At 39.7% G+C, this 27664-nt stretch overlaps 1 long non-coding RNA gene across 1 annotated transcript; it reads left to right on the forward strand.

Moving 5' to 3' along the window:
* The first annotated feature begins 20150 nt into the window (after positions 1-20150).
* LOC146698287 (uncharacterized) lies at positions 20151-27146 on the forward strand. The gene is made up of 2 exons (XR_014922896.1): positions 20151-20335; positions 26665-27146. It is a non-coding gene; the product is annotated as an uncharacterized LOC146698287 (long non-coding RNA).
* The last annotated feature ends 518 nt before the right edge of the window (positions 27147-27664 follow it).

Genomic DNA, 27664 nt, shown 5'->3' on the forward strand with positions numbered 1-27664 from the left:
GATTTGATTTGATTTGATTTGATTTGATTTCTGGATGTGTATACTAAATATTTTTCTACGTGTGTGTGTGTGTGTGTGTGTGTGTGTACACATATTTTACAAATTAAATAGAGTAAACAATAAATAAAATATATAAAATAAAATATACAGAGTTGAATATGTGCAAAACAGTGGCGTTACTGTACAGTATGGAGTGCATAATGTTAAAGTTCCAGTAGTGAAGCTGAGGTGTCTATGAAGTGTTCAGCAGTCTGATGGCCTGGTGGAAGAAGCTGTCTCTCAGTCTGCTGGTACGGGACCGGATACTGCAGAACCTCCTTCCTGATGGAAGCAGTCTGAACAGTTTATGGCTGGGGTGACTGGAGTCCTTGATGATCCTCCCCACTTTCCTCAGGCACCGCTTCCTGTAGATGTCTTGGAGGGAGGGAAGCTCACCTCCAATTATCCGTTCAGAGCACCGCACTACTCTCTGGAGAGCTTTGCAGTTGTAGGCGGTGCTGTTGCCATACCAGGTGGTGATGCATCCAGTGAGGATGCTCTCAATGGCACAGTGATAGAAGGTCCTGAGGATGCGGGGGCTCATGCCGAATCTTTTCAGTCTCCTGAGAAAGAAGAGGCGCTGCTGCGCCTTCTTCACTGTTTTGTTTGTGTGTACTGACCACGTAAGATCCTCAGCCAGGTGTACACCAAGGAACCGGAAGCTGCTCACTCTCTCCACAGCAGCGCCGTTGATGGTGATGGGGGTGTGTACTTCTCTGCACCTCCGGAAGTCCACTATCAACTCCTTTGTCTTTGCGACGTTGAGGGTGAGATGGTTGTCTTGACACCAGTGGGTCAGGGCGCTGACCTCCTCCCTGTAAGCTGTCTCATCACTGTTGGTGATAAGACCCACCACTGTAGTGTCGTCCGCAAACTTCACAATGATGTTGGAGTTGTTAGTGGCCGTGCAGTCGTAGGTGTAGAGTGAGTACAGGAGAGGGCTCAGTACACACCCCTGTGGAGCACCAGTGTTCAGTGTGACGGGGGATGAGGTGATGCTGCCCAGTCTGACCACTTGGCGTCTGTCAGACAGGAAGCTAAGGATCCAGCTGCAGAGGGAGCTGCTCAGTCCTAGATCCTGCAGTTTCCTGTCCAGCTTCGAGGGAACGATGGTATTGAATGCTGAGCTGTAATCTACAAACAGCATTCTCACATAGGTGTCTCTCTTCTCCAGGTGTGACAGGGCAGTGTGTAGTGTCAGGGCTATGGCATCATCAGTGGACCTGTTGTGGCGGTATGCAAACTGTAGAGGGTCCAGTGAGTCGGGTAGTGCAGAGCAGATGAAGTCCCTGACCAGCTTCTCGAAGCATTTGCTTACGATGGGGGTCAGGGCTACAGGTCGCCAGTCGTTCAATGAGGAGATGGTGGAGGATTTGGGTACAGGGACGATGGTGGCCATTTTGAAGCAGGCTGGGACTACAGATAGAGAGAGGGAAAGGTTGAAGATGTGCGTGAACACTCCAGCCAGCTGAGCCGCGCATGACTTGAGGACGCGGCCGGGAATCCCGTCCGGACCAGTAGCTTTGCGTGCGTTCACCTTCCTGAAGCACCTCCGCACATCCTCCTCAGACACAGTGTGCGCACTGACGTCATCCGCGGTGCGCACACTGTCCGGTCTCATGGTGTTCGCTGTGTCGAATCTAGCGTAGAATACGTTTAGATCCTCACACAGAGAGGCCGTGGTCTGCGGTGTGCTGGTTTTTCCTCTAAAGTCTGTGATCGTGTTTAGTCCCTGCCACATACTCCGAGGGTTGTCAAACTGTTGCTCCACCCTGTCCCTGTACTCACGTTTGGCTGCTTTGATCGTCTTCCGGAGTAGGTAATGTGCGTGTTTGTAGTCCGATGTGTTCGCGGAGGCAAAGGCGGTGCTCTGTGCCGCGCGAACATCTCCGTTAATCCAGGGTTTTTGATTTGGGAAGGATTTAACTATTCTGGATGGGACGACATCTTCCACGCATGTCCTGATAAATCCGCAGACTGAGTCTGTGTATTCATCAATGTCCCTAGCAGCCACGTGAAACATTTCCCAGTCCGCGTGATCAAAACAGTCCCGCAGCGCAGACTCCGATTGGTCCGTCCAACAGTGCACTGCCCTCCGGGTTGGAGCTTCCTGTTTCAGCTTCTGCCTGTAGGCGGGCAGGAGCAGGATGGAGCGGTGATCTGATTGGCCGAATGGGGCGCGGGGGAGGGCTTTGTACGCATCCCGGAAAGAGGTGTAGCAGTGGTCGAGTAGCCGATCTCCACGAGTGTTAAAATGGATGTGTTGATGGAGTTTTGGTGAGACTTTCTTCAGGTTTCCCTTATTAAAGTCTCCGGCTGTGATAAACGCTGCCTCTGGGTGTGCGGTTTCCTCGCTGCTGATCGCGCTGTACAGTTCCCTGAGTGCTCGGTCAGTGTCGGCTTGTGGGGGAATGTAAACAGCCGTAATAATCACTGCTGTAAATTCCCTCGGTAGCCAGAATGGCCGGCACTTAATCATCAGGTACTCCAGGTCCGGTGAGCAGAAGGATTTGACCGGGTGCACGTTCGCATAATCACACCAGCTGTTGTTGATCATGAAACACACACCACCGCCTCTGCTTTTCCCAGTAAGATCCTGTGACCTGTCTGCGCGATGCACGGAGAACCCCGGTAGTTGTATTGCGGAGTCCGGTACCTTGTCCGATAGCCAGGTTTCTGTGAGGCAGATCACGCAGCAGTCCCGCATCTCTCGCTGGAATGAGATCCGTGCCCGAAGCTCGCACAGCTTGTTCTCCAGAGACTGCACATTAGCCAGTAATAAACTGGGTAACGGTGGTCTGTTAGTGCGCCGTCTCAGTGGAACCAGAACGCCAGATCTTCTCCCTCTGCGTCGGCGTTTGCGGCCTCCAGGGCCAGAGAACAAAGGCGTCTCAGGTGAGATGAATGGGGGGTCTGCAAACGGAGCGTCCGTGTTGCAAAACTTGAACTCCAGAAAGTTATAAGAAAGACCGTCTTTTATGTCCAGTAAGGTTTGTCGGTCGTACACAAGGAGACATGTGCTACTCGCGAAAAAATAAAGGAAAAGTAAAATTAAACACAGAAAAAAGCTGTTGCTTGGGGGAGCTCGCGACAAGGCTGCCATACTCGGCGCCATCTTGTACGTAAATTTCTACATTTACAAATAAAAACAACATCTAATTGCTTATTCAGTGGTTTGTATTGTTCTACATGCTGGCCTGTTAGTGTCTGTTGTTATTAAATACACAATGGAAAACTCTAAGCTGTTTGATTTGCGCTTTGGTGAAGACACTTGTAATTCACAACACACAATATCCACACACAGACACAGACTTACAAGATAAAATGGAAGTCTTCATGTGAATATGAATACAGAAAAATACTGAGCCATGTCTATTGTCTGTTTATCAGAAAAGAAAAACTGAATCAGCCACTCTTTTCCATTCCTGCTCTTTAAAATCAGATTTCCAGACTATACTGATAATATCTCTTCAGATATAAGAACTGAAGTTATAGATAAACTTGTAGCTTACAGTTAAGGCTGCCACGATTAGTCGACTAGTCACGATTACGTCGACTATCAAAATCGTCGATGACGAATTTAATAGTCGACGCGTCGTTTGAAGCTTTGTAAGATCCCAAAATTAATAATAGTAGGATTTAGGAGTTTAATAACGGACTGAAACAGAGGATGGCAGCACTGCATGTATAAGGATGCCAGCTGCCCTTAAACCCCGAAGAAGAAGAAGTAGTGTCCGGTATCGTAGCTGTGTCCAAATTCAGGAACAGCATCCTCCTGTGCCCACATTTGTAGGCTAATTACGTTACAGCGACACAACAAAGACTTTCCAAATTCGAAGACACCGACAAATATGGCCTTCGTTTCCCCAGATTTAAAGGATCGGTCGGGTGTATACTTCGTGGCCCAACCTATCCCAGAATTCATAGCGCTGCCCTGCTCAGTTTCCAAAAATGGCGGCAGCTAGTTAGTTTTAATATTACTCTTATTATACTTTCTGGGTCACAAAATAAACGTTTAACATATTTTCAGGTGAGAATGTAGCTGTGTGAACTTGAAATATCTGCTTGGTTTATCAAGACACCACATATTTTCAAAAGCGCTCCGACGTTTTCGGAGACGTCTGTTATCCACTAGCTCGATAGCTAGCCGAAGTTCAAGGCTCACTAGAGCCGGTGAGAACACCGGACTCCCGGCAAATCGTTTTCAAACCCACCGCCGTCTTTTGCTACTCAGGTTAAATATATATAAGTCACTTAGATAACTTAAAAATGTTATTGTTTGGCTTTTTTTTTTTTTTGTATTTTATTTGTTCCTGAGTAAATCGGTTTGGCTGAGATTAAAGTTATAGTTTTTACACAGGTGAATAAACGTCAAGCAGACAGCTGATTATCAGAAGTGTGAGATGCTCGAGATTATACTCCGGTGTCCTGTTATATTTTAGATAGCAAGGAGCAGACGGCTGTTTCATTAAAATTTAATAAACTATCATCTTGTCTTTATTTTTAGTTAGCGCATACCTTAAACACTTAAAGCTGTAAGCTAATGATAGTTATATAAGAGCATGCTGGTGCAACAAGCTGTAGGTTTTACGTCCAATGGATGCATGATCTGATTAGTCCACTAATCGCAAAAATAATCGGTGACTTTTCGACTATCAAAATAATCGTTTGTGGCAGCCCTACTTACAGTGTAAAAGAAGATGCCACACTTATGGCAGAATTAATGTAATTTGCATGGCAAATTATCAGGAATGGAAGTACAAAGGGTGATCTCCTTACAGTGCACTCCTTCATAAACACAGAGACAGAGACTATTATCGTACCAAGGGCTGTGGGGCAAAAACTTGCAGACCCAATGAGGATTGAGTAATCTGCCAATTCAAATAACACCTGATGCTGTAAAAGTCTAGCATAACTTAAATACAGAACGCACATTAAAACTTTTCCACAGACGTTAACGAACAGGCAAGCTGTTGTGACTGATTTCTCCATGATTTCTTACTACCAAGGGCAGTGAGTCAAAGACAAGCAGACCCAATGAGAGCTCGATGAATGTGCCAATCCAAATAACACAACAAGGGCGCTGTCAAAGTTAACTGTAGGATGAGTCAAATACAAGACACACATTTACACTGAATTTAATGAACAGAGTTAGTACTGTACAGCATCAGGAAATGTTCAGTGGAGGATTCATTGGAACAGGTTTGTGTTAATGAAATTACTGCTACAATGCATTCATACTTCTGTGCTAAATCTCCACCGGATGTACACCATTACTGCAAACCCCATGCAGTGTAACCAACACCTTAACTAGGGCTAAAGTCAGCAATTTGGTATAATATTCTTGTCCACTTGGAATATAAGGAGTTAAATCTGATAGGCAGGTGAATGAATAACAGTGTTGGATGCGTAAATGTTTTTGCGCTGCTGCCTGGAGTTGTTGAGTAATGAGAAAATAATGAAATCCCACAGAATAGCTATAGCACTAGCTAAATTCCTCCAGAATCTAGCTAGCGCTACCAAAATGGAGCGGATGCAAACACAATAGCCTAGCCTAGCCATTGCGATATTATTTTGAAAACATTCCATATCGGAGTAACATTAAGATTTATATCTGGAGGCATTTCAATATGTAACACATCCAAGTGTTAAAAAAAAACAGGCAAGATTTGTAAATTGGTACAGAAATTTATACCTGTATGCAATAGAATGCTTGTGTCTTATAACACATGCATTCCCATGTCGCCCATACGCCAGAAGAAGTACTGAAGACCAGAAACATATGATGCTCTGCCCTTTGTTTTGCAATAAATAATGCAGTAAGCTGCTTTGCTAACACAAACACATATTGCGGTCCATTTGAATACTTTCTTTTCCAAATGTTGCCCTCTGAAAGGGAAACACCTACAAATATGTAAAAACCCTGGCTCCAAAAGTAACTTTGTTAGTTTTAAAATTAAAACTACACCTCTATAGTTAATTGTGAAAGTACTGTAGCTTGGGAAATAATCATCAGAAAGAGAAAGTCTAAGCCTGAAACAACATGAACAACCTGCTTCAGGAGGCGAGTTTTTTACCCACATATGTTATCAAGTTCTCTTTTACCCTTTGGTGTACACTGAACTTTATACGGTCACTTTAGCTTCCACTTTCCTTCTCTTATATTTCTTAAATAAAATGAAAAGCTCATGCAATTTAGTGTGAAACAGCCTTCAGGTTCAGATCATGTTGGTGAAATTCATACATTTCGTTCGAGTTCGTGTGAGTGCAGCCAACTTTGAGATCATGTTACCTGCAGTTGTGAGGTGATAACAGATTTGATCATTTTTAAATGCAGCATTTTGAGAGAGGTCCGTTATATTTTAATCTACAGCATCTGCTTTTTTAGGACCGAAACAGTCACAGATGACTTGAGCTGCATCACATTTCTGCTGTATAAAAAAAACACAACTTGTCATGAAAATGCCGCCCACTCTGCATGGTAATGTTTGATAAAAAATATTGCTTCATAATTATTATTTTAAAATAGACCATTGGTGTTTACACTGTGCCACATACACAGTTACACTACTACACAGTTTTGAGCAGGGCTGTGAGCTGGCAGCTCTTGTAGACAAAGTTACTCATATGAAACTAAAAACCTTCAATGCCAGTAGATCAGGACTGATTAAGGTAAATAGTTTGCTCTGCGCTGACCCCGTGTCTCCCAGAGTTTTCCCAGAGTAAAAAAAACAGTGCATATTATAAAATTCAAAATCACTTAATCATCTCCAGCCATTGGGTATGCTCAGTGTACCCCCGAGGAAGTGCACTCCCTCTTTCTTTTTTAAAATCCCCATCTTTCCACACTCTTTAAACTCTGTTCTCCGGCCTCCTTTCCCGTGCTTTACTTGGTATATTAATATGAATTTCTTTGACTTTGAGCAAAGCTTTTGACTGACAGTGCACTGCTGTAATTACTGCAGCTACCACTGTTTGCACAACTTTTGCGCTGTGCCCCCTGCAGAGGCGCGCTTAGTTCTAATGGGAACCACATTGTGGGATCTATCTGGTTAGATGTTCAAAGATATTTTAATGTTTGTGATAAAATCACATATAAAGAAGCAAAAATATACAATGGATGGTAAGCAGTCCTGTGGGATGGTAGTAAGTAAAAATACATGTATTTTGAGTAATAACACAATTTCTACTTTCCTCCTTTCTTAGTTTCTTTTTTCTAGATATATAATTATTATACTTAGAGAACTTGATCAGTGGCATTTGCTGTATGTGTACATAACAACTAGACTACAGTTGAAGGTCCGAGACAGGAAGCATGTTCTGGTTCTTGCATACATCCACGCCGACATCTTTGCAATTGTTCTTGCTATATAATGTATGTCTACAGATGTGTTTTATAATTTACCCAAAGAAAGTCACAAGTCTAGGTAACACGGGAACAGGAAACGGAAAGGTGTGTGTATGTGTGTGTGTGTGTTACAAATCTTGTGGATGTATGGTAAAATATTTTGAGAAAGTGGCTTGTTTAATCATGTGGAGAATGGCTACAACTACTGTGTAGCTTATATTCATTAAGAATGCATTGGGCTTTACACATACACCGCCTATCTCTGGTACATTTATGATATGAAAAAATATACACTTTTTAGAGGCGTGCGTAATACATGTGCATGCAATCACAAATGGAAATACACGCGCACTTTTTTTCTGAGAAAATATCCGTTAGAATCTATCACATCTTGTCAGTAGTGACGAACCTATGGAAACTCTGGAGCGCACAATAGCCTTCACAGCAGGACAAGTAGTTCCTGACTTCACGCTCTGTCTGTCTGTGCACACATATCCATGGCTCAGTCACTGTAAAGAGCAAGAGAGGACTGTGAAGTCATTTTCTCTTTATAGGCACAGTGACCTGCTGTTCATGGCTTTGTCTTGTTCATCTCAATATTTTTATGTCTCACAGTTTAAAAGTCATCTCTCCAACGAAACTTGCCTCTTCCTCTCTTCCTCACTTCTCTATTGTAAGATATACACATGTTCTCAGACAAGTGCAACTGATCTGAATGATAAATCATGATAAAATCAAAATGTTCTTTTGTTCCTTCTTCTGTTTCCTTTGTTTGTTCACCCCCAACACACAAATTTCCACTAAACCTACAACTCTCCTTGGCCAAGTTTTGTTCTCGTCTGAGGAATTTCAACATAAATCAAAACTAGAATACAGGGAACAACTTGGCATGATATCACTCCACGGTTTTACTCTCTGTGGCTCTGATAAGAGAATACAATACAAAAGACACTGCAGATAAACACTGCAGTAGGTGATCAAAGCTCATCACATGTTGGTTTAAAATGGAGCACTGTAACAAAAAATAATTTCCCCCAGGGATCAATAAAGTATTCTGATTCTGATTCTGATCACAGCAACAACAACAGATCAAACATTTTTAAAAGTTGTACAGGTTTACTATTGATTACATTCACTACTGCCATTTTGGATTGTGAACTTGCTGGTGCCGCTTTGCCTTTCAGAGTGGGAATGCAGCAGCAGATCAACTAGAAGCACTTTGAGAATCTTATCCAGGGATTCAGTATCCCTGCTTTTAGAGTCAATCTGCTCGGCATCTTTCTGTCCAATCAGTCTGAAACGTCTTAGTCTTACAAGTTCATATATTCCAAGCTGCAGCAAATTTGTTGAAATACACTTATATACACAGCACTTCAAAAATATTTTTACCTATTTCTTTTCCAATATTCCAGTAAGAATTGGCTTTCTACTGCAAGCCACTACAATCCTGAGACTTTAATTATACAGAATTGTCAGGACAGTGGTGTTCCTGGCTACTTGATTTACACACTGGATTTCAGTGAGTTGAATACCAGCTTCACGAGGAATATTATTGGGGAATTGTTGTCTGCATTACTGCCCTTAACCAGTATTGAATATTCACTTTGAGACAACAAACAATAAAAACATTATAAGTGACCTATCAAAATCAAGTGTAATGTTGTTCTTGTTTCAGTGTTGAACTAACTAACTTTGCTGCTACGGGAATATTTCATCATACCATGGCTCATTTAGTTAACAAAACAGTTTTTTTAATAGCATGCACAAAGACACACAGGTGCTAAATATACACTGTCAACTGTGTATATATGTTTTATGTTACTGAGGTCTGTACAGGTTTAAAAAAAAGAAGAAGAAATGCACAGAATACATGTGGCACAGTTGGAGTTGTTTTTCTCAGTTTACATAGTCAAGGCTTTGAGATTTAGTTTAGCACCACCAGCTACAACTGTTTTCCATAAACCAGGCTTGTGTGGGTAAAGCTTTTGGTCAAGTACAATATTTACTACACAATTTCTGTAGTAAAATGAAACCGTATGAAACAAATAATTATACTTAACTGTCAGGACCTACTGCAAAGCTGTGAAATAGCGAGCACTGGAGAGAGAGTACACTGTACACTGATGAGCCAAAATGTTTTGGTCCCTTTGGCCTAATATGCTTTTAAAATGCTAATGAGAAGTCTTAATGATCTTTCTGACTCTCCACATTATGCAGACCATTGAGTTATTTGGCTAAAATGTGACTTATTGTTGAGAAGACTATTTGCCCATTTAAGACTAAATGTTTTTAGTCTTAAACAACTTTCCTTAGATGCTTTCAACACCATTTAAAAGATGAACTGAGAAACTACAGCTATTTATCTGTCCTCTGACGCTAATGAGGATACCATCTCCTTTATCCATGTAACAAATGCGCCATGAGACAGAAAGCTCATGGTCAGAGAAACAGACTAGAACAGAGTGGAAGTGAGTCAGAGGCGGGCAGACAGTCTGCATACCAGCCAGGCATGCAGTCATCCATCTATACTGCCAGACAGACAACATGCTCTGTTGCTGCTCACCCTCCAGGTGAAAGAGGTCAGTGCTAGTGTGTGCTTCACAGAGGCTCTCTTGTAAAGATGCAAAGGAAATCTTTCCGTTGAAAATTCACAGACTGAAAAAATTTTTTCCAACTCAGGGATTTCACGTTTTAAACGGGGGCTACTGGATACTAAAGTTTCTTCTTAGCGGAGCAGTTAGAGAGCTGTGTGCATGTGTGACCTTCTCATAGCAACAAGCAATGAACTCTTAAAAGGTTTTCACATGTTCCACACACTGGGAGGAACCACACGTAGCATTTCACTCAAGCAGATGTTAATAGCTTTAAGCTAAAATGCGAGTGATTGGCGGAAGGAGCACTATTATTCTTTGCAAAACAGCTATCCGTCCAGGGTTTACAGTTTGTTAAGTTTTGCCTCCTGACCCAAATGTTGACAGTGTGTGTCTACTCAAAGGAAACACCTGCATGGTGTCAATGAGCACCTCAGGGGGCACAAGAGGCCTTTGAAGTAGTGGAAACTCACACATAGTCACAGACAGAAACATAAACAAACCCCGACTCTATCCTAATCCCCCCATTAACCCCAAATCAGTATGCTTCATTGTGAGAACTGAGAGAAAGCCCTAAAAGTAGTCTTTGTGTCATCCCACTGAGAACCTCTGGATCTTCCAAATATCTGCAAACACAATAAACAGAAACAAAAACTGCTCTATAAATTAGCCGAAGCAGGTTTATACTAATGACAGTGTAACAGAAACACATTTGAACAATGTCTTGATTATTGTACTGTCGTTGTTAGATTAAGATTGTTAGATTAACACATAACAATAACATGTCATACAGTTTGACTTTGCTTTATCTGGCTGCAGAACATTAATTGTGTTGGGCTAGTCATTGTTTGTAACCTGGTAGATGCAACCAAAACCTTCTCAGTTCACACTAAGCTCCTCTGTATCATCAGTCCCCTCTCATCTTCTCATACCCTCTCCTCTGGGTCAGTGTGTCAGGGCCCCAGACTGTGCCAAGCAGTAAACAGTCTGTTCAATTTATCTCCAAAATGATGAAAACATACTTCAGAGCTTTAATGATAAATGATAGGAAACCAGTAAACACCTCACTTCCATTTGTCTAAGTTTATTATGAGCACACTTCAACATATAAATCTGAAGAAGAGCTAATAAATAATTGGGAATTGCCTTTTTGACCTAATAAGCAAGCCAGACCAGGCCATTCTTTTTCAGATGCTGACCTTTACAATAACCTCTGTTTCATGCAAAAATAATTTCTCACCAAGCAGCATGCTCAGTTTCTTTATAGTTGAACTGATAAAATATTTGCTTTTGTTTGTTTGGCTTGTGTAGACACCCTCAAGGCAGCAATAAGAACAATAATAAAGAGTAGAGTTTATACTGAGGCGAAGCAGAGATAGTAGAGCAGTGAGTAGATCTTCCAGATACATGTAAACATGCTGACATTAAATTAAGTTTTGGTTTAGTTACTTCCCATTTTATTTTGAAATCCTCCTTGTTATTCATTGGAGTTAGTTTTACTTCTTGCCTTAGTTATTTCCTGCCCTTTTTGTGTCTCATCAGTTAATCACCTGCTTCATTATATATTCCTCTTTTGTCCATTAGTAAATCTTTCCAGTGTTCCCTTCATTTTTTCCCCTTTCATGTTACCACTGACTATCCTGTGCGTGACTATTTTGACTTGTTAGCTCTAAAAGCCCTACACAGCATTTAAGCATCTTTGTTGCATTACATATTTTCGGTTCATCATGTGCCAAATGTTTTCAGTTGGTGAAAGGTCTGGACTGCAGGCAGGCCAATTCAGCACTCTGGTTCTCCTACTACAAAGCCATGCTGTTGTAATAGTTGCAGCATGCAACTTCTCTCCTCCAAATAATTAATTAATAATAATAATAATAATTTAGCATTGTTTTGCTGAAATATGCAAGGCCTTCCCTGAAAAGAGCATAATCTGGATTGGATGTTACTCTAAAATTTGTACGTATCTTGCAACACTGATGTGTAGGATTTTGAACTGAGTGCTGATAACAAGCCTCTCCCTGCCATCCTTAGATCAGATGATGCAGCATCAATGTTTTCCAGAAAGCGTTCACCTGCATTTGTGGATGGCATGGCAAACTGTGTTCACAGCCCATAATTTCTGAAAGTGTTCCTGCGCCCACACATCTTGGTGATTTCTATTGCATACTCATGCCTCTTTTTAATGTAGTGGCATTTGAAGGCCTGAATGTTGGAGGCATCCAATATTCATTTTCAGTCTTGTCTGGAAAAGTCTTCCTGCTACCATGTGTGCCTCTGACTCCATTCAATCCTTTAAAGCACGCTTGAAAACGTACCTGTTCAACATGGCTTTTCCGACTCACTAATTCTCACCCCTCATTAATTGCTGTATCGCTACTCATTTCTCTGGATAATCATGATTTCTCCCTATCTCTACTTACTTATGCTTTTGTTTGTTCTCTATTTTCTCTATTTTTATTCTTCCATTGTAAAAATAAAACACATTGGTGTTTACAGAAAAGCTAAATCTCAATGTGTTTCTAAAGTTAAGGCATAACAATGATAAAAGTATAATTAAATGGTTTCAGATGCTGATGTGAAAGAAGTGAATACCACAGAAATAAAGTAGAGCCAAGAACAGAACCCTGTGGAACACCGTGAGAAATTTGGCAAAAGATGTAAATAGTTGTCTATATGTAGGTGTCTGCAGACAGCAGATACCTCTGTGAGTGAGATATGAAGAAAACCATTCAGGTGCCTTTACCAGATATGCCTACCAGGTGCTCCAGTCTCTGGATCAAAGGCTGAACTGAAGACTCTCCTGTATCACTGCACATCAGCAAGTTATTTGATAGTCCGAGGAAAGAAGTTTCACTAGAATAGGCCCTACAGAAATCAGATTGAAATGTGCACAGAGGTATGTTAGTGGCTTATCATTTTAAGGGGAGCATTTGTTTTCTTTTGAAAAAAAGAGAGAAAAAGAAAAGAAAAAGAAAGGGCCTTTAGCCCAGACACATTCACCACAGAACACCAGCTACATTCCAAGTAAATGTCTTTTCTAGTAATCATTTGGCTACTGCTGCCCTGAAAGTTTTTCAGCAGTGAATTGCCATCCTGTGATTCAATCCTTAAAGGGAAGCCAGAAAAACAGCTGGAACCTGCAGACACTTTGTAAAAGATCAAGGTTTTCCATTAGCTCACCAATTTTTCCAGGACGTGTTTGAAATACAAGTCTTCTGTCAGCCCGCTAGCATCACACAAGCTCAGTGTATCCACTTTTCCTTGAACCATTGTCTTATTTTGAGGTCTAGGTTAAGAAAATACAATTCAGTGTTTACTGTAACTTTGATTATTGTGGCATGCGTTCAGTTAGTAATATTAAACGCAGCATTGAGAACTCTGGTGTCCAAATGGGTTAATAATTTAAAGCGTTTTACAACTGCTGCAGTAAAACTTTTGTTTAAGCCTCAATGAAAACATAGTTTTTGACTTCCCCCTGTTTAACACAGCCTCAGCTAAGAGTGTTAAAGGACCTATCACATTTTATTGGTTTGACCATAGAGGAGATTGAAGTTTTGCAATGTTTGCATGCTTTAATTTACATCATTCTAACTGGCTTGAGAGAGGGTACATATGCACGTTTACAGAATCCTCGAGAGGTCCAAATGGCCGTATGTGAACTTGGTGATATACACTAGCTCACTTGTGCTTCTGCGTGTGTGTTTGCATCTAAATATGGTCATGTGCATGTGTGTAATTTTAAAGCTGGATAGCCTCAGTCAGAGAGGCCCCACTGAGAAACTCAACATGGGTGGGCATTGACAGACTAATTCCTGACTTCCTTAGTGACAATGTATGAAAAGTTACAACTGTTTACTGGGGATTTATGCTTCAGTGGGAGACCTACGTCATAGCTACTTCATAACCACAAACCCCTGAAACCATAACCCACCGTGTAACCTGACGTGCACCTTCCTAGAAATATAACTACACGTGAAGTGATTGTGACAATTGTGATTGTTTTGTCCAGTATGGGGTACTGTTTCATCAGTTTTTGAATTTATCAAAGAGAAAATAACAATCATTGCCTCAAAATTAGGAATAATAATCATAGCCTCAATAGAAGAACTCACAAAGTTTAGCAAATTAATGGATGGAGGCAGATGGAAAACAAAGAGTACTTGGGGGGATGGATATTTTTGCCCCTGAAAAAAAACAACAACAATAAATAGTGGGGATCCAGGAGGGAAAAAGTCCCAGCATTTAATTTGTTTCTTCCAGTTGGCACTGCATATAAAGCACTGGGACACAACCACAAGATAACTAACATGTAATGAACCAGCACATGGATGTATGGTTTCGACACTTGAGCAGGTTACATTGTAACCTTAACAATGATTCCCTGCAGTAGCCTAAATCAGGACATAGTAAACCATTTGACAATCCAGACCGCTCTTTTTACAACTAAAATAGCATAAAAAAGTCTTTCTTATTCCATAGGATCTGTTGAGAGTCTTTGAAATGATGAACTACCAACTCCTCAAGTCATCAATATATGAACTGCACATCTCTGGTATTTGGTTTGAGTCCTACCATAATTATCTCAGCTGATTTTCATTGAACTCCTAATGATCCCAGCCAGACAGCACTAATCACTGCACATTGGTAAGACAGAGGTGAAGAGAGCAAGCACATTTAAATGCTTTGATGTTTAAAAACACAACAGTGAAGATACATGTATCAAGACAATTAAATCTCTCTCAAACTGAGTCAAAACATTTTAAATGCTTACATCAACCTTATTTTCAGCTTTTAATAACTTGTTGACAACTATGGCAAAAAGACCACATGTGGTCTTGTTGCCTTTTGATCCAGCTGTTCTGTGAGAAAATATTCTTACTATCACAGCAGAATATCCATCAAGAACAAAAGTCATCAGGAAGGTTAATAAGGCAATTAAGGATAACAGCTCCCACTGCAAAGCCTATTCACACTCCTATGAGGAAGAAACCACGAGAGTGCGAAACCAAAAACAGCCCAACTGTTCAGGCACACCTCGTCTTCTAGTCTTGACAGGTGCTAAGTTTCACTCCATCCTACTTACTGCTTTAATTCACACATTGGGCTTGATTTTTTTTAAAGTGTGTTTTAGGCTACGTCCACACTAGCCCAGATAGATTTGAAGATGGCGTTTTCGTCTGAAAGTGCTCCGCATCCACACTGTCGTTTTCAGTCGTTTTCACAAAGTTGTGCGTCGACATTGAAAGGCCGAAAGCGGTGACGTTCCAGTACTGCGCATGCGTGAAATGCAAGACGATTTGACCTGCCTCACTTCTGTCTGCCATTTCTTTACTTTCCGGGTCTTTGAAACGTCGTGGCAAAATGTTCAGGAAAAGCACCAAGTTTTTTTAATGGACTAACAATAAGGTGGAGTTGTTGCTGCGAGAATCACAAAAGTACAAAGTTGCAAAAGCGAGTGAGAATAAAAGAATTCGAAGAAAAGCTATCTGGAGCATGTACAGACTGATATTAATCTTTAATCTGTCAAAATTGACTGCTGTGTAATGCCCTCCACTATCTTAGTTTAATTGGTCACTTGACTGCATCACATGACTAAAATATGTCATTGTTTTCAAAAAAGTCTCAGTTTTCGCTGTCCACACTGCGACGTGAAAGCACCATTTTCAAATGTATGCGTTTTCGAGAGCATTTTCAAAACGTGGTGTTTTCCTTGAGCCAAAACGTTGTCTCAGTGTGGACAGGAGGCCAAAACGAGGTGTTTTCAAACGAAAACGCATTAGTGTGGACGTAGCCTTAGTGTCTTGTCTGATGTTGCTGTGTGGATTTCCAGAGTAGGAATTTCATTGCATCATTGCAACAGTTGCCTAGGCATGACACCAAACCCTTGTATTTTTAATCTCTTTTATCTTCAAAAAAGAACTTGAAATCTTACCACTTATGAGACTTGTTGAAAACTTTCTACTTTATATCTCCTCTAATCTGTCTCTGGACAAAAGCTTCTTCTAAATGAAGGACTAAAACATCTATAAAAGTCCAACTGTTCTAAAAGAATAACATTGTGCTTTGATACATGATAATGCCCTGGCCACGCTGTGTTAAAATCTGACAGGCTTGCTCTCTTTGGTTCATGGTTCATCCACCATGATGGTGAATTTAAAATACCGCTCCCTCTTTTTAAGCCTTTGCACTTTCACACATACTGTACATGTGTGCAGATGTTCAAAGCAATGCTCACTGCACAAAAACAGTGAGCTGGAGAGTTCACATGTAATGCTGTAATCAGTGTAGGGGAATTTGACACAAGGTTATGTAAACTACTCAAAAACTCTACCTCGGCTGGCCAAATTAGGCTTCAACAGAGCCGGAGAATTCAAATGACAGTGAGAATGGGAGGTACAGTATTTATGCTGTTCCACTCTGTCATCTTTTGCTCCTAGGGAAACTTTAAGTGAAGTATTATTTAGCCATGTGTTGTAGCTTCACCTAAGAAATGTGAAAATCTAGGGTGAATGTGGAAGCAGCTCGGTAGACTCAATCGTGCTCCTTTATTTGATGTCTCTTCATGCAGTTCTACAATGGGCAGAAAGACATAGATGGTCAGAGCTTTTCTTGTTTTCCTTATCTCCATGGAAGGAGCAGAGTCTACAACATAGGGCCACCTTTAACCTTTTTACCCTGCCACACCTCAGTACCTCAGAGGAGCAGATTTGTTCCAGAAAGATTACACACACAGCCAGCATGAAGGTCAAGAAAATGAAGCATAAACTAAAGAGAAACTCACAAGGTTTGTGAGAATTAAAAGTACATTTAAACACTTATCACCACACTTTCTTTTTTACTCTCTCTCTCTCTCTCTCTCTCTCTCTCTCTCACACACACACACACACACACACACAGTACCACATGCCTTGCACACCTACAGCACATGACATACGTTACGCTAACCAGACGTCAGCTTTGGTCAGATGGTGTCAGAGAGCAGAAAGAAAATAGGTGAGCTCATCTGGGAAAATCATAACTGAAAAAACATTAAGGACCCTCTATTCGTGAGAAAAAAAAGACTTTTTGTAACACTTTAGTGGAGATTGAAATGACAGCCAAATCTCACCCTCATTATACTGAAAAAATAACATAAAAGAATAATAATAATAATAAAAAGTTTAGTTCTTTTGCACCAGTTATTAAGAATCATATAGCATTAAGCAACACTCACAGCTCAGGGATTTAAAGTGGTCCTCTTTCTCAGAAGTGATGTGTTGCAGAGTCTTTCAAGGACACTGAGAAATGTAACTATGGCAACAATGTGTATTTGTTATGGAAGAGCTGAATCCGAATGTCAGGAAAACACTGAAAACGCAGAGAAACACAGACAGGAAGACAGAAACAAAGAGAGTGGAAGGGTGGAGGATGTTTGAGTGTCAAACTTTGTTTTACACACCTACAGCAAGATGCTGCTGAATTGAAAAGTTGCTAGCTTGCAGTGACTAAGTGATACCTCCACATGACCTAACACAACTGTACAAGTCTGATTAGAAATGTAATATTTTCACTATATGTTTGTAAAAAAAATTACAAAGCTGTGTGGTCCAATAATTGCTAAACACTTACTAACGTGGACATGTATAATTGCTCTACAAGTGTAATAACAGAACACAAGAGCATGATGACCATGTAGTCTTTTCATTACTATTATTATTTCCAATATTATTATTAGCACAGCTTCTTCAAACCTGTGGTGGGGACTTGCAGTTAAAGGTGTAATTGATGCAGTGCTTGTTATTTTGGACCACTCTTCTGTTGGCTGTAGAATATTAACAAGTGCCTAAAGAATGGTTCTTTCTAACTTTAGTAAAATATTAGACAATGTAGGGATTATAGCATCAGTCTATAGTTTTTGTCCAGAGTGAAATTAGAGCAGGGCGATATGACCAAAAATATTTATCACGATATACATTTGAAAATTTGCGATAACGATATAACTGGCGATATAATTGACACTAGACAAAATGCTTTACAACTCCACAACTTTATTAATGCAAAAAACCCCATCAATGTATTTTCACTTAAACAAGCAGGTGTTTTTTATGTGCATTAAAGTTATATAAAAATGTAACTGTGCAAATTCCTTGCTGACAGTTTAACCAAAAGGCATTTCCAGTGGAAATTGGCCGACATGTCCTCAGCATAACCATGTATAATATCCACAAAACTTAAAAAGAGGTTATACACACACAATACGGTAATATTATGTTAAAGCACAGTACGTATCATTCCGCCAGGCGCCTGCCTACGATAGCCGTAATGCTGCGACAATCCATCAAGCGGTGCGGGTTCGTAGCTTAGCAAAGTCGTACTGAAACATTTGACAGATTTTCGAGCGCCGTGTACGACATAAAATCGTTTCGAGGTCAGTAAACACAACCAGAATTCATACATAAGGCCCACTAGATTATAAGGAGCACTGTCGACTTTCAGAAAAATCAAAGGATTGATTTTAAGTGTGCCGTATTTTCCAAACAACACAGTACGACGGCCCGCTAGCACGCGCTACCAAAAATAGTGCTTTGTTGTGTATCTGACGGACGAAAGCTAAACCAGTTCCACACCACTGAAGTTGCAGCATTTTTACAAACCAATTCTGGTTCATCTGTTTCATTCAACGATCCACTTTCGCTCTTCTCATTCTGCGTCACTGCCATGTGCGTATGTAAACATAGGCACTGCGCATGCGCGTTTTACCCACATTCTATCGCGATATTTCATTTTCCTATCGTTGCCCAAAATTACCCTAAGTGAAATATCTAATTTTTTCACTTTTCAAAATCCACTACCTGATCTTTCAGTCATCCTCTGTGGGATGTTTACTCATCACACCCAAATTTCTATGTATCTACTCAAGATTTCTGTTAAGAATTATCATTCTGTCATTATGTATTTTCTGCACTATAAGGCGCACTTAAAATCCTTTAATTTTTTAAAAAATCGACAGTGCACCTTTTAATCCGGTGCACCTTATGTATGAATTCTGGTTGTGCTTACTTGCTGCTTTATCAGGTGTAACAATTAAGTTTAACATCCATGCATCCATGAAAACAGAATTTATTAACTTTAACGGAGTTAGAAGCTAGCAGGAAGTTAGCCCACTAGTTTCCACCTAAACATGATATACCATGTTCTGACTGAGAGATTTCTGAAAAAATGTAAACGTACAGCTCTGCTATCACTTCCAACATAAATGACGACAGAAAACTAAACAGCAGTGATGTTTGTAGTGTTACAGAAGTTAGCTGGTATATAATATTGTGCTATGTGATTGCTAGCGACACAGCTATGTTAGCATAACATAAACACAGTGAAGCTGGAGGATGAACGCTAACTTTTTTTCCACTCGATAAAAGTTAACGTGAGGGTTCCTGATGGTTAGGGACAAATGCAATCGCATGGCAGGATGTAAACGGACCAAACAACACTGGAATAGAGCATCTACGAGAGAATTTAACATTAATGAATCAATGGTACAGAAGTGGAGGAAGCAAGAAGAATGAGTTTAGAAAAGTTTGACTTATCTGACTGTTTTGTTTCACTTAATACGCCTTATAATCTGGTGCACCTTATGGTCCGTACAATACGATACCTAATTACTGTGGTGTAGTATGAATGGCTGTGGGGGAGGTCTTTATCAGTAGCACAAGATATAAAATTACTCAAAATCCAAAATTTATGCCCTCATTTTCTAATGATGTTCAGTGGGCTGGATTGGAGACTTTGCCAGGCCCCGATCCTTATGTTTGACACCTCTGATCTAAAATAGCAGTGTAGGTGTTACGTAGTTCTCCGCCTTTAATACAAATGCTACTGCAACTCTGTTTCTTTAGCTTAAAAGTATATCAACATCCCACTGATAGTAACATTTTTTAAAATACTTTAATCTGTATCACACAGTCACTTACATTTGTAACTGTAGCTTGCAACTAGGTGCTGCAAAGCACAGCAACAACTATAGTGCGCTTATCTGTTCTGCAGTCTGTTTTGTTCTCCATTCTCCAAACTACACTTCTGTGTGACTGACCTCAGGGAAGTTACACTACAGAGAAGAAGGGTGGGAGTGCTATTGACTGTTGTCATGGAAATAAATGAATAAACGTGTTTACTGGAGGTTGGAAAGTCTCTGACATGGGCGTATGCGCAGTAATCTCTATGTATCTGTACACTTTAACTGCTGTGTACGCTATACAGTTTTGGTGAACTTGTGAACTTTTAGGCTTTGAGTTGACTTTTAGGCTTTAAGATGTTTCAAGTTTATTTGCGCACACACAGAGATCCTACAGAGGTCCAGATGTGAGGATTTTACTTGTTGGTAAGTCCCACCATAAATAATAATAACAATAAAAACTAATGAACAAATAGCGGAAAAATGAAAGAGTCAAACCAAGCAGAGAGAAAAGCAGACTTGTGTGGACTGACTGAACAACAAGGAAGAAAGAAATTAAGAACATACTGTAAGTGGAGGAGAAATCTGCTTTTAAAGTACTACTGTATCTGAGACTACACTGTTTAATTTGTAGCACGGTCGTAACGCTCACAGTTATGCATTGTTTTGGACTGGCACAGAGTTGGTTGTGGTGTTAATGGTAAATGTTAGGTGACATCAAGGACAGGAGAATTCATTTTAAATTTAAGGTGATGCTGATTGGATTTACTCTTTTAATTGCATTTTTATACTAGCTTTACACTGCTTAGAGGTTTGGCCCCAGTCACATTAGACAAGCCGACTGCTGTACAATCTTTTGTACAATATGTGGCTATTTGCATTTTTTGTGCTGTCTGGGACTGATTCCAAGTAGATGCTAACCAACTGGTCACCAAGAGACTGAGCGGAGATTAGACTTAACTTCAGGATGACCAATTTTGGTTGCAAATGACAGGTGACAGGCAACTTATCTCAGTGTGACTCTGACTGCAATTAGTCTAAAAGGTTTGCAAATATTTGCCATCTAACTTATAAAGGGCAAACAGACGGTCAACACATTGCAATCACTTGTAATCAGTGTCGATCAATGAACAACTCATCTGAACTATCATTTAGGTCTCCAAGTGCGTAATGTAAAGGATCACAAAAACCTGAGCTTCTAATAAACAGCCACAAATAAACACAACAGGACAAAGGGTGCTATTTGGTGAGGGCATCTCACCAATGCATCTTGGTGGAAAGGGGGCATCTTGTTCCATTTATTGAAATCAACAGCAGACCTTTGAAGTTTGACAGCTAATAAATATGTGAAAATGACTCCGCTCTGCAACATGTTTTACAGTATTATGGAGCACAAGTTCTAGCTCTGAATGATGCAATTAATGATAGGAGTGTGACTGGTTCTTTCTATCGGGCCATCATAGCAGCTGCAAAGCTAGCAAACAGTGTGCGTAGCATTTCATCAGAGACTCCCTAATAGCAATATGAGACAGCTGTCCCAGTGCATCGCTCTGTGCAGTCCCAGTGCTTACATGTAACACAGTAAGTACTTTAATCTTTAGTCTCCACAATTCGACTGTATTCTCAAAATAGCATTTCGACTTTATTCCCAAAATGAACACTATTTTTTTTCCTAATATGACCACATATTGTACTCTGTTGTACATTGTTTACAGAGAGAAACATAAGCATAAAACTTGGGCTTGCATTGTCTTACTTTATTAGTAAAAAGTCCAGACTGTGAGGCTTGACATGTGGATTCTCTGTGGTCTGCCAGTGGCAGTGTAACGCACTACAGGTCTGATGCAGATGACAACAGATTTGAGATTCACCACAGTTAATTTTAGCAGTATTTCAAACAGATTGAATGTGCCAACTTGACTCTTGATAGCAGACTGTCTTCGTCTTATTGCTACAGTATTATATCCCCATTTTATGAATGTTTTGAAGCACCTATGTCGCTTCAAATATGGAAAACTGTGTGGAAGTCATCTCAGACTTGGTTCCCTTCTTTGAAGTGACCACTTCAAAGGCACTTGGAATTATTTTGGTTGTGCCCCCGACTCCAATCACTGTTTTCCCTAAAGTGACTGCATCCTTATGGAGTATCTGGTTATATCTTGTTGAATTCAGTTAGCTAAATCCACAAAGCACAAATCAGCTGATCGCAGCCTGCAGATAAAGAACCCTATCTGCTCTTACACTAAAAGTATTTTGATTCTAAGTGATTCTTTTCCCACGCTGCACCATAACAACCGATCTTAGGGTTAATACTTTTCCACTGATTATAGTCATTATCCTGTTTAGGTGAGGAGGCAAAATCACCCATCTACAATGTAGGCAGCAACAAATAGAGATAGTTTTTAAAATTCCCTTTGTTTTTCTCTGCATATGTCCAATGTTCAGAGTAAGTATATTCATTAGAATTTGAATTTAATTTGAAATACAGCACGTGTTTTTCCATACACGCTGTGTATTCCATCACATGTAGTTCAGTTTCCTCTGCACAGCAACACCTGGTAGAGCTCATTTGTATTTGTAATTTTGTAATTTGAGTACATTTCAGAGTCTGTAGTTTTTCATTTTTACTTGAGTAAAGAAGTTGAATCAGTATGTCAACTTTTACTGGTATCTGTACTTAAGTGAAAAATATGTGACCTTTTTGGCAATAGTAAAACGTTGGTTCTTAAAAGAAATCATTGTAAGCACAAGAAATTGTAATTTCAGCCGAGTGACCTGAAGCATGAATTTAAGTTTTCTTGATGTTGCCAGGCTTGTTGTTTTACTTTCTAAAATGCATCCAGGCAAAATCATTCCTGGTCCCACCTGGATGATCACTATAGAATTTGTTTAAGTTTATATATTGAGAATGTGATTCTCACTGCAGAAACAACACCATGTGGCTTTCTTGTGTGCCCTTCCATTCCATTGTAGTTGATCAGATTCCTCATATATCCAGTCCCTGCTGTACTCTGCACCTCTGTATTTTGTTATTACATTAATACATCACATTTATTTATTTAATAATTCTCTTGCTTGTGTTTTTAGTTGCTTTTTAATACCTCCTCCTTGTCCTTCCCCTTTTCTTTCCTGTACTAGACGCCACATGATAAAACAAACTTGACACATCTGCCACTGTGGATCAGCCGCCTGGTCTCTCCATCTGTAACATTATCGCTGTCTGTAATGCCATAAGGGCTTTGGGAAATGGTGTGGTTTTATTTGAATTTGGAAGTGCAGGAATGTTTACATGCTGACATCTATGACATGAGAACATATGAATGAATATGTATGATTTCCTCCATTCACGTGATGAATATTTATGTTTGTCATGTTTTTCTGTCGTGGTTAACTTAAGAGACAGTCATTTAAAGAAAGTTAAAAAAAAGATCAAAGAAAGAAAAATATATGTTGCTGCATGCCAGCACAATCTCTCTCTCATCATTATTATTTATAAAGGGAATATAGTCATATACAATCCATATGCAACATCTGGCCATTGTTTTTTGGTATATTGTTTTCATTTCTAGTATTGATTGTCACCAAGCTTTCCTTCACTCGTCAGCTAATATACATTCAACAGTGCCTCTTTTTTGTTATGTAGAGTGGACTGAAATGGCAGGCTGATGTTGACATCCAAGATACCTGTCGTTTTGGTCGGTAAAAATGCTGGTGCATATTGAGATGATGGCATTGTGTTTATACAGGAGCTGTTGATAGACTGTACCCTTCACCACTTAAGCTTAAATGAATCACCTGAAATTTTATTAGGCACACATTGCTACCACCTACGTGGTTGGACTTCTGCCTTCAGAATTGTCTTGATTTGTTGTTGCATAGATTCAGGAAGGTGTGGAAACATTCCTCTGAAATATTGTTTTGTTGACAGTGCAGATTTGTCGACTGCAAATCCATGATGCGAGTCTTGGCATGACACAGTTCTTCCTCCACAGTCACCAGTTCATAAAACCACTTTCAAATGATTTAAAGTTTGTGACATGGCATCCTGCTTGAAGCAACCATTAGAAGATGGGTAAACAATGGATATAAAGGGATGGACATGGTCAGAAACAGTGCTCAAACGGTGCTCAAACCGGTGCTTAAAGACTGGAGAACACAAAATTGGTCCAAAAACCTCTCATGTTCAGCTGTTTTTTGTAAAAAGATAACAATGTTAGCCTTTTCTGCAGCTGTGGGGCATATATGGTATCACTCTTGGCTGGAAGCAGTGCTTAAACAATGGAAAAAACACAAACTTTGTCCTAAACCTCTCATGTTTAACTGTTTTCCCCTTTTTCTTTGGTCATTTTAGCCTTTTTGGCCAGGGTGAAGGGAGTATCTGCCATCAAACAAGAAGACAGCCGCATGTAGCTATGATGATGTTTGCTAGTTCACCTTACATGCATTAATGTAATAACGTGGTTAGCCTACTCAATGTAAATTACACACGCACAACATTAAGCTACTCACGCAGAGAAGAACGGCTGCTGCTGCATCATCATCCTCATCATTTCTGCTACACTGGCAGGGCTAGGGGCCAGGACTCTCCTCTTCGTGTTTTTGGGGGATGTTGCTAACTCCGGGTCTCATAACAGGCAACCCACCCGCAGTAGATGCGCTTGGTGTGAGGTCTCGCAGCAAGCTATCAAATACGGCGCATTTCTGGGCTTTTAAAAAAAACAAAAACGCTATACGTCACCAGGTGTTTCATCGGATTTGAGGTGTTACCTCCTTTGACAGTATCACAGTATCAGCTTAAAGCACTTGTTGCAGGGTGCTGAGTTTTGCATATTTTGCTGTGAAGTATAGCCAGACTTTTGACCACTTTGCTTTGGGCATTTTTAATCTGTAGCTCTGCTCTAAAAGAACTACGTACCTGGCCCCGCCTACTATCCTCGGAAACGTAAAATGATTGGCTAGAAGTGTATCACAGCTCAGGAAAAAAAAGCACCGAAATAAAGCACCGAAATGTGCGCTGCTTTTCGGTCTGGTTACTACCGTTTATGTCAGAACCGGTGCCATCATGGCACCGGACACCGGTACCCATCCCTACTGTGACAAGCGCAGATTAATAGAACTACGTTTTACTAGCGGACCGAAAGTGTTACTGACGGGAATCTACAGCGTCTTGAGCTGAATTAAGACTTCAGAAGTCATTTGTCATGTCGAATGACCAGCGGATAAACTCTCAGGTTGGTAATAAATGTATTACATGTATAAGAACAAGCGTCAAGTTAACAAATGATAGCCGTAAGGTAACTTTTATGCTTATTGTAGCTGTTAGCTAAAAACGCTAATTTAGCATAGTTTGCCCTGAATTCAGCTTTGACAAATATGATCGACTGTTTCTAGTAGAATTCCAAAGTTGTCATCTTGTACCCCCTCTGTATGCTTGCAGAGACCCCTACAGTAGGGAAACGTGCAAAACGGTGTCCAAACCTTTGTATTTTAGCTTTATTTATGTCTTACACAGCATCCCAACTCTTTAGCTAACTTAATAACTTTAGCTAAAGTGAATAGTTAGTCTAATTCATTAGTGCAGCATTACTGTATTTTATTTGTACATATTGCTGTCGATTCATCACATAGCTGTTTATCCAATCCAGTACCACACCCCTGAACCCATATTTTTCCAGTTTAATTTTTAGAATTTCGTGGTCAACAGTATCAAATGCTTTTTTTTTTTTTTTTTTTTTTTTTTTTTTTTTTTTTTTTTTAGATCTAGAAAGACTCCAAGTGCATACTTCTTGTTATCCATAAATTCTGTTATTTCTTCAATTAAATCCATCAATGCCAAAACTGTTGATCTATTATTTCTAAACCCATACTGGCAATTTGCCAACAAATCATGTTTATCCACAAAGCTGTCAAATCTTTTTAGAAATAGTTTTTCCAGTATCTTAGAAAACTGGGAGAGTACCGACACTGGTCTATAATTTGTAAAACACTGCTTTTCACCTGGTTTATAAATAGGAATAATTTTTGCAACTTTCATTTTTTGTGGAAAAACCCCTTCCTGGAAAGACAAATTAAAAATATATTGTAGTGGTTTTACAATACCATCAATTACTCTCTTTACCGTTACCATATCAATATCATGACAGTCAGTACTCGTTTTGTTCTTAAGTCCACTGACAATATCATGTATCTCCTTCTCTTCCACTGCTCTTAAAAACATTGAACTTGCATTCCTTTCAATGTTTCCTCCAGTCTCCCTTTCTATCATATCAACCTTTATTTCTGCAGCCAGTTTTGGCCCTATATTTACAAAAAATTCATTGAATCCATTTACTACTTCGTTCATTTTACTAATAGTATTTGTCCCTTCCATAAAATACCCAGGGTAGTCATTAGTCCTTGGTCCATTTTTTATTATACTATTTAATACCTTCCATATCCCTTTCATGCTATCTTTATTATCTTCTAACTTTTTGATGAAGTATTCTTTTTTTTTTTTTTTTACAAGTTCTCATTATGTTAGTTAATTTATTTTTATACTTTTTATATTTCTTTTCAGATTCTGTAGTTCTCTTTTTAATGAATTCTCTATATAGGGTGTTTTTTTTTTTTTTTTTTAACAGGCATTTTGCAGTCCCTTTGTCATCTTTCATATCAAATCAAAATAGTGTGGTCATTCTCCTCTGATCTCTGGTATCAATAAGACGTTTTATCTCAGAACTGTTGCTCACTGTATATGTTCTCTTTTCTGACCATAGTCTATCAACCCCTGAGATGCTTGTGTGGGAAAATACCAGCAGATCAGCGGTTTACTGAGACCAGCCCATCTGGCACCAACAGCCATGAACTTCAGCAGGGCATCTGGACCATGTTTGCATACCTAAATGTATTGATTTGCTGCCATGTGATTGGCTGATTAGATTTTCCCCCAAACAAGCAGCTGAACAGGTGTACGTTAAAAGATTCCAGTGAGTGTAGACGATAATAGAATTTGATACATTGTAATTACCTGAGGTCACAGCACTAACTAAACAATGAATCATTCACTCGGCTGATGAATTAGTTACCATGGAGGAAACTAAACATTGGTTCGCCCAAAATAAGAATACTAGAGAGCGTTTGTTTGGGGATGTTTGGATAAAAAAACTAAACAAAAAAATGCCTTCACCCTGGAAACAACAAAAACAACATTTTGTTACAGATTTAACTACATTAAATGACTTCAGATTATGTATTTTAATGAACCGAGTCCTTGTATTTTTAATTGAAAACATGAAGGTAATTTAAGGTTCAAAAACACAACAATGAGTATAATGAACGTTATACTGTTTTAACATTCAGTTGGAATTTGCAGTACAGTTGGCATGCTATTTGTTGAAACAGGACATTAATTGAAAGATATTTTCCCCTCATTTTCGGTATAATTAGATTTTGTCATTACAATTCTTGTTGCTCTTTTCTACTGGGGGCATTGATTGAGATTATCTGTAGTATAAAGGAATGATCCATGAAATACACATGTGAAAAACACATGGAACACATTTTGTTTTTTCCTTTTGTTACATGTCTGAACTTCACATGCGTCATGAAAAAAAAAGACACATGGTTCAGGCTGTTTCGTTGATGTGACGCTTCAGTGAGTTTCAGTTACATTATACCACATTTCTTTCCTTTCAGACTGAGGGGGGTTCATACTGTCTTTCTTTGCCCCTAAATTTATACATTGGGCTTACATTATGCTCTTTACAATCCCCCTTT

Source organism: Copadichromis virginalis, linkage group LG11 (assembly GCF_057382275.1).
Source record: "Copadichromis virginalis isolate Kocher_CV1m ecotype Utaka linkage group LG11, C_Virginalis_male_GT1.1, whole genome shotgun sequence".
Lineage (NCBI taxonomy): Eukaryota > Metazoa > Chordata > Actinopteri > Cichliformes > Cichlidae > Copadichromis > Copadichromis virginalis.